This window comes from Panthera pardus, unplaced genomic scaffold (genome assembly GCF_024362965.1).
Source record: "Panthera pardus isolate Hobbes unplaced genomic scaffold, ASM2436296v1 HiC_scaffold_27, whole genome shotgun sequence".
In the NCBI taxonomy this organism is placed as follows: domain Eukaryota; kingdom Metazoa; phylum Chordata; class Mammalia; order Carnivora; family Felidae; genus Panthera; species Panthera pardus.
Window position 1 is genome coordinate 125,630,109 of NW_026526843.1, and position 7,289 is coordinate 125,637,397.

The following is a 7,289-nucleotide window of genomic DNA, read 5'->3' on the forward strand; positions in this document are numbered from 1 at the left end:
TTTAGTGTTTATTTATTTTTGAGAGAAACTGAGAGAACATGAGAGAGGGAGGGGTAGAGAGAGAGGGACAGAGGATCCTAGGTGGGCTCTGCACTGAAAGCACAGAGCCCCATGTGGGCTCAAACTCGTGAACATGAGAGATCATGACCTGAGCCAAAGTCAGACGCTTAACACTGGAGCCACCCAGGCACTCCAGTGCACAAAGTTTTTAAGTAATGTGTAGTACCATTTGTCTAATTTTGCTTTTGTTGACAGAGCTTTTGGTGTTAGATGCAGAAAATCCTTGACAAATACAATATCTTGAAGCTTTTTCTCTATGGTATTTTCCTCAGTTTTATAGTTTCTGCTCTTAGATTAAGTCTTTGATCCAGTTTGGGTTTTTGCATGTTCTGTGAAGTTAGTGTCTAGCATCTTTCTTAGCCACATTGATATCCAGTTGTCCCAACACTATTTATTGAATGGACTTTCCCCCCACTAAATGGTCTTATCTCCATTTGTGGGAGATAATTTCACTATATATGGGGGTTTATTTTGGACTTTCTCTTCTGTCCACTTGGTGGATTATCTATCTTTGCTCCAGTATCAGCCTGTTTGATTACTTCCAATATATTTCAAAATAAGGAACTGTGAGATCACCAACTTTGTTATTTTTCAAGATATTTTGGCTATTTAAGGTTAGTGGCCACTTCAATTTTGTGCCTGCCAGTGAAAAAAGAAGAGTTTAAGGTATCTGATTTTAAGGGTTTGTTGATATCCCTCATCCCCAACTGTACAGGTGCATTCCTCCTTTACAGGAAGAGAAAATGTAGGCTTTTGGGAGTAAGAAGCAGAATTTTAGGTTTCTAGATCCAGTCAGCACCCTCACACATTGGTGGGTGATCCCACAGAATCGGGGAAGGCAAGGCCAGGCTCCCCATTCAGGAACTGCCAAACCCCTTAGCTCAGGTCAGGAGTGTAGGATGCCTCCTTTGGCATGTGGTGCACTCCACAGTACACAGCCCTGTTTCTCTACACAAGGACTATTAAGCGTGAAAATTTTAAAACCTGGAAATTTAGGAAGCCATGACATTTCCTCTGCTCATGTAGATTCTTGCAGTCACACACAGTCTTGGAGCTTCAGTCTGATTCCCTATAATTAGTAACTTTGCTCTGCTGCTTTCCTAGTGCAGCACTATAGGCAGCTGGGGGCATTGCTGTCTCGGCACCGGCAGGGAACCATCATGCATCAGGCCTGACAAACGTTAGCCCCTTACCCCAAGTTGAGCTACATCTGAGACATCAAGGGTCTTCCAGTGTGGGTGTGGTACCTCTGACCATCTTGCTTTCACTCATCCTCTGGTCCCTCTTCCCTGCCTGTGACTTCTTTTGGGTGGCATCATCTGCATGAAAATAGAACAAATGTTTCAGTGAGCTGCATGCAGGAGGCAAACTCCTTGTTGATAGATAGATCTGTTTGTACTTTCAATAATGCAAAGATTTGAAGGTGTTTGTGTTGCCAATAATGAAAATTGAGAGGGAGTCATGCCCAATGCCTTTGACAGCACAGGCAGCACAGTGTATCCTCCCTGAACAGTGGAGAACTATCCACCTCCTAGACCCAGGCAAGCAGAGTCTACTATGACAATGTTTGAGCCCAGCCCACTAAAACCTTTGAGACCAGGTGACCTATTCATCAGGTGCCCCACCAGCTTACATGTGGGGCTTCTCCATGCTTCCTTCACTGGACAAGGGCCTCCATCCCAAGTTCCATTCACTTGGCCATAGACTTGTCCTTAGACATTTAGTCAGGGTTAATCAAACAGCTGCTCTTTGCTATCTGCAGTGCAGCTTCCCATTCTTGGTGATCCCCAGGTTCCTAGGTTTTATACTTCTTGCAAGCAACTCAGCTCTAACAAATTGTAAGGAGGGTATCTGTGCAGAGACACTAAGTGAATCAACTCCCTGATGAGGCCTGTTCCACAGAGAGAGCAGTGACCACAGCTGAGTCTGTGTGACAAATGCAAGCCCCTGTCCCAAGCTGGGAACCACACGAGTGCCAAAAACCTGGGAACCTGAGTGAAGAAACTGCGTCCGACCAGGACAGTTGGATCTCTGTAGAAACCACAACGTGCCAGGCCTTAAAGTCCACACTTTGCCTTGCTGGCAAGTCACATTACTGTGGTGATTCAGGGCAGGCTTGAACATTAATGATCCTATCCTTTGCTGTCTGCTCTCCCAAGAGAGCCTACTTCCTTATCTATTACACGAATATAATTCAAACACGTTCTGTGTTGTTCTAAGATATTGCATGAGGTAGAATTCACCTTTGTTATAGAATTACAAACAATCTAAATGTCCAGCAATGACTTAGATGACACACTCATACAATGGAATATTTTCTAGCTTATTTTTTCCCAATGAAATGAAGATCTGTACTTTAAACTGATCCCATGAAGGTGATCCAAAGGAGTCTTGCTAGGGAAAAAAGCATAAGGGAAAGAATAATTGTATTAAACGTGTTTTAAGATTTCATTAGAATAAACAAAATATTGAGGACACACAAATAAGATCTGAAAGATTGGAACTTTCTGCACACATCCTACAGCAAGAATATGAGGTAATTCAATTCATGCTCAGTTTCTCAACAGGTCATCTTTCCTGAATTAGAGTGTATACACAGAGGAAAGGTGGCAGACTAGGGGGATTCTAAAGTCAACTGTCCCACAATGACATATACTATCAAAATGGCAAAAGTAGTGATAAAGAGAAAAATTTTTAAACAGCAAGAGAAAAGAGTTACATACAAAAGACACCACATAAGGCTATCAGCTTATTTTTCAGCAGAAATGTTGAAGGCCAGAAGAGAGTAACATGATATATTCAAAGTACCGAAATGCAAAAATATACACCCAAGAATACTAAACAGTTTCCCAGGAAAAAAAAAATGTTAAAAAAAAAAGTTAAAGGAGTTCATCACACTAAACCAGTTCTACAAAGCAATGTTAAGAGGGACTCTATGAGTGGAAACTAAGGCCATAAGCAGGAGTAAGAAAGGTAGGACATGCAAGAGCAACAAAATTAAGTATCTCTATAAAAACCAGTGAAGGTTTCACAAAATAAAACTATGGGACCATATACCTAAAATATAGAGGGAAGGGGACTAGAAATTTAGAACTTTTAGAATGACTTCAGACTTATGTGACTATTAACTGAATATAGACTGAAGTGTACATGAGATGTTATATACAAACCTAATGGTAATCACAAATCAAAAGCCATTAATAAATATGCACAAAATAAAGAAAAGTAATCCAAGTATGTTGCTAATGACAGCCTACAAACCATGAAAGAGATCAAGAGAAGAAAGGATCAGAGAAAAACTACAAAACTGGCATAAAACAAGTAACAAAATGGCTGTAAGTACATACATATCAATAATTACTTTGAAGATAAATGGATTAAATGCTCCAGAACAAGAATATGGTGACAGAGTAGATAAAAAAAAAAAAAAATAAGACCAATCTATATGTTCTCTCATGTAGAGTCATTTCAGACTCAACGACACCAGGAGATTGAAAGTGAGAGGATGGAGAAATTTTTATCAAACCAATGGATTCAAAAGAAAGCCAGAGTAGCAATACTTATATCAGACAAAATAGACTTTAAACCAAAGACCGTAATAGAACAAAGAAGGACAGTACATAACCACAGAAGGAACAATCCAACACAAAGATATAACAATTTTAAATATTTATGCACGTAGAACGGGAGCCCCTAAATACATAAATCGGCTGTTAACAAACATATAGGAAGGAACTGATAATAATGCAATCATGGTAGAAGACTTTAACACTTCACTAACATCAATGGATTCAACAAACAGAAAATCAGTAAGGAAACAATGGCCCTGAGTGACACATCAGACCAGATGGATCCAACAAATACATTCAGAACATTCTATCCTAGAACAGCCAGAATGCACATTCATTTCAACAGCACAAGAAACATTCCCCAGAATAGATCCCATGTTAAGCCACAAAATAAGCCTCAAAAAATTCAAAAAAGTTTTCAAGTAATACCATGTCTCTTTTCTGACCTCAATGGTATAAAACTAGAAATGAACCACAAGAAAAAAATCCAAAAAACAGGAACACATATAGGTTAAATAACATGACAGTAAAAAGTTAATGGGTCAACTAAGAAATCAAAGCAGAAATCAAAACATATATAAAGGCAAATGAAAATGAAAACAACAATCCAACATCTTTAGAATGCAGCAAAAGCAGTTCGAAGAGGAATTTATAGCAATGCAGGCTTACCACAATAAGCAAGAAAAATGTCAAATAAACTCTCTAAACCTACACCTGAACAAGCTAGGTAGGACAATAAACAGAACCATAAGCCAGCAGAAGGAGGGAAATGTTAAGGATTAGAGCAAAAATAAAATGAAATAGAGACTGAAAAACAACAGAGCTGATTAAAGAAATCATGAGTTGGTGCTTTGAAAAAATAAACAAAACTGATAAACCCCTAGCCAGAACTCGTCCCAACAGGAGGGAGGGAGAGGGCTCAAACAATATCAGAAACGAAAGAAGAGAAATAACAACTAATGCCACAGAAATACAAAGGATTATAAGAGAATACAATGAAAATTATTTGCAACATACTGGACACCCTGGAAGAAATGGATAAATGCCCAGAAACATTTCATCTCCCAAAACTGCATCAGAAATAAATAAAAAATTGAACAGATAAATTACCAGAAATAAAATAAACCAGTAATCAAAGGCTCCTAAGAAACAAAAATCCAGGAACAGCTGGCTTCACAGATGAATTCTACCAAACATTTAAAGAACAGTTAACAGGGGTGCCTGGGTGGCTCGGTTGAGTGTCTGTGAGAGTCTGACTATTGGTTTCAGCTCAGGTGATGATCATAGGGCTTCGTAGGTTTGAGCTGCCTGTGCAGAGCCTGCTTGGGATTCTCTCTCTCTCCTTCTGTCTCTGTCCCTTCCCACTCATGCTGTCTCTGTCTCTCTCAAAATAAATAAACTTAAAATAATGTCATAAAGAAGAGTTAATAACTATTTTTCTCAAACTATTCCAAAAAATAGAAGAGGAAGGGAATCTTGCAGACTCATTCTGTGAGGCCAACATTATCCTGACACCAAAACAGCTAACACTACAAAAAAGAAAACTACTGGCCAATAACTCTGGTGAACATGGGTGAAAAAGTCCTTGACAAAATATTAGCACAAATCCCACAATACATTAAAAAATCATTCACCATGATCAAGTGGGATTTACAGGTGTTTCAATAGTCACAAATCAATCAAGGTGATTCATCACATCAATAGAAGAAAGGATAAAAAACTATATGATCATCTCAACAAATGCAGAAAAAACAATGATAATGCACAATATTCATTTGTGATAAAAATTCTCACAAAGTAGGTTTAGAGAGAGCATACCTCAACATCACAAAGGCCATAGCTGAAAAACCCACAGTGAACATCATCTGCAATGGGGAAAAGCCGGATCTTTCCCACAAGGTCAGGAACAAGACAAGGATGTCCACTTTCACTGCTTTTATTAAGTGTAGTACTTACTGGAAGTCCTAGCCACAGAAATCAGACCACAAAAAGAAACAAAACCATCTAATTCAGTAAGGAAGAAGTAAAATGCTCCCGAGTTGTAGATGACATGATACTATATAGAAAACTAAAGACCTCACCAAAACACCACAAGAACTGATAAATGAATTCAATAAGGTCACTGGTTAGAAAATTAATGTACAGTACTCTGTTGCAGTTCCACACCCTAATAATAAAGCAGAAGAAATAAAAATTAAGAAAATAATCCCAGGGGACATGGGTGACTCAGTCATTTAAGCCTCCAAATCTTGATTTTGGATTAGGTCATGACCTCCCAGTTCATGAGATTGATCCCTGTGTCAGGGTATGTATTGATAGCACCAAGCACACTTGGGATTCTCGTTCTCCACCTCTCTCTCTGCATCTCCCCTGCTCTCAAAAATTAATTAATAAACATTAGAAAAGAAAGAAAGAAAGCAATCCCATTTACAATAAACTTAACCAAGGAGGTGATAGGCCTATCCTCTGAAAAGTATAGAACATTGATGAAAGAAATTAAAATGACAGAAACTAATGGAAAGACATGCTCATGGGTTGGAAGAATAAATACAATTAAAATGTCCATACTACCCAAAGCAATATACATATTTATTGCAATCTCTGTCAAAATATCAGCATCCTTTTTCACAGAACTAGAAAAAATAATCCTAAAGTTTATGTGGAACCACACACACACACACACACACACACACACACACACACACACAGACACTCACTCACTCTGAAAAGCCAAAGCAATCTTGTAGAAGAAAAAAACTGAAGGTATCACAATCCCAGATCGCAAGATAGACTGCAAAGCTTTAGCAATCAAAACAGTATGGTACTGGCTGCAAAACAAACAAATAGATCAGTAGAACAGATTAGAGAGCCCCAAAAGAAACCCACGATTATATGGCCAATTAATCTACAACAAAGAAGGCAAGAATATCTAAGGGGAAAAAATACAGTCTCTTTAATAACGGTGTTAGGGAAACTGGACACCTCCATGCAACAGAATGAAACTGGACCATTTTTTTTACAATATACACAAATATAAACTCAAAATGGAGTTGTGAGATTTGAAACCATAAAAGTTCTAGGAGATGGCACAGACAGTAATTTCTTTGACATCAGCTGTGGCAACATTGTTCTAGATATGTCTCCTGAGGCAAGGGAAACAAAAAGACAACCCACTGGGACTACGCCAAAATGAAAAGCTTTGCACAGCAAAGGAAACAAACAGCAAAACAAAAAGACAACCTATGAATAAAAAAATATATTTGTAAATGGTATATTCAGTAAGGGGTGGTTTCCAAAATGTATAAAGAACTAATATAGCTCAATACCAAAAAATCAAATCATACAATTAAAAATGGGCAGAAGACATAAACAGACCTTTCTCCAAAGAAGACATCCAGATGGCCAATAAACACATGAAAAGATGTTCAACATCACTTATCATCAGGGAAATGCAAATCAAAACCACACTGATACCACTTCACACCTATCAGAATGGCTAAATCAAAAACACAAAAAGAAGTGTTGACGAGGATGTGAAGAAAGGGGAACACTTGTACACTGTTGATGGAAATGCAAACTGGTGCAGCCCCTGAGGAAAACAGTGTGGATATTTCTCAAAAAAGGAAAATAGAATTATTACATGACCCACTAATTCTATTA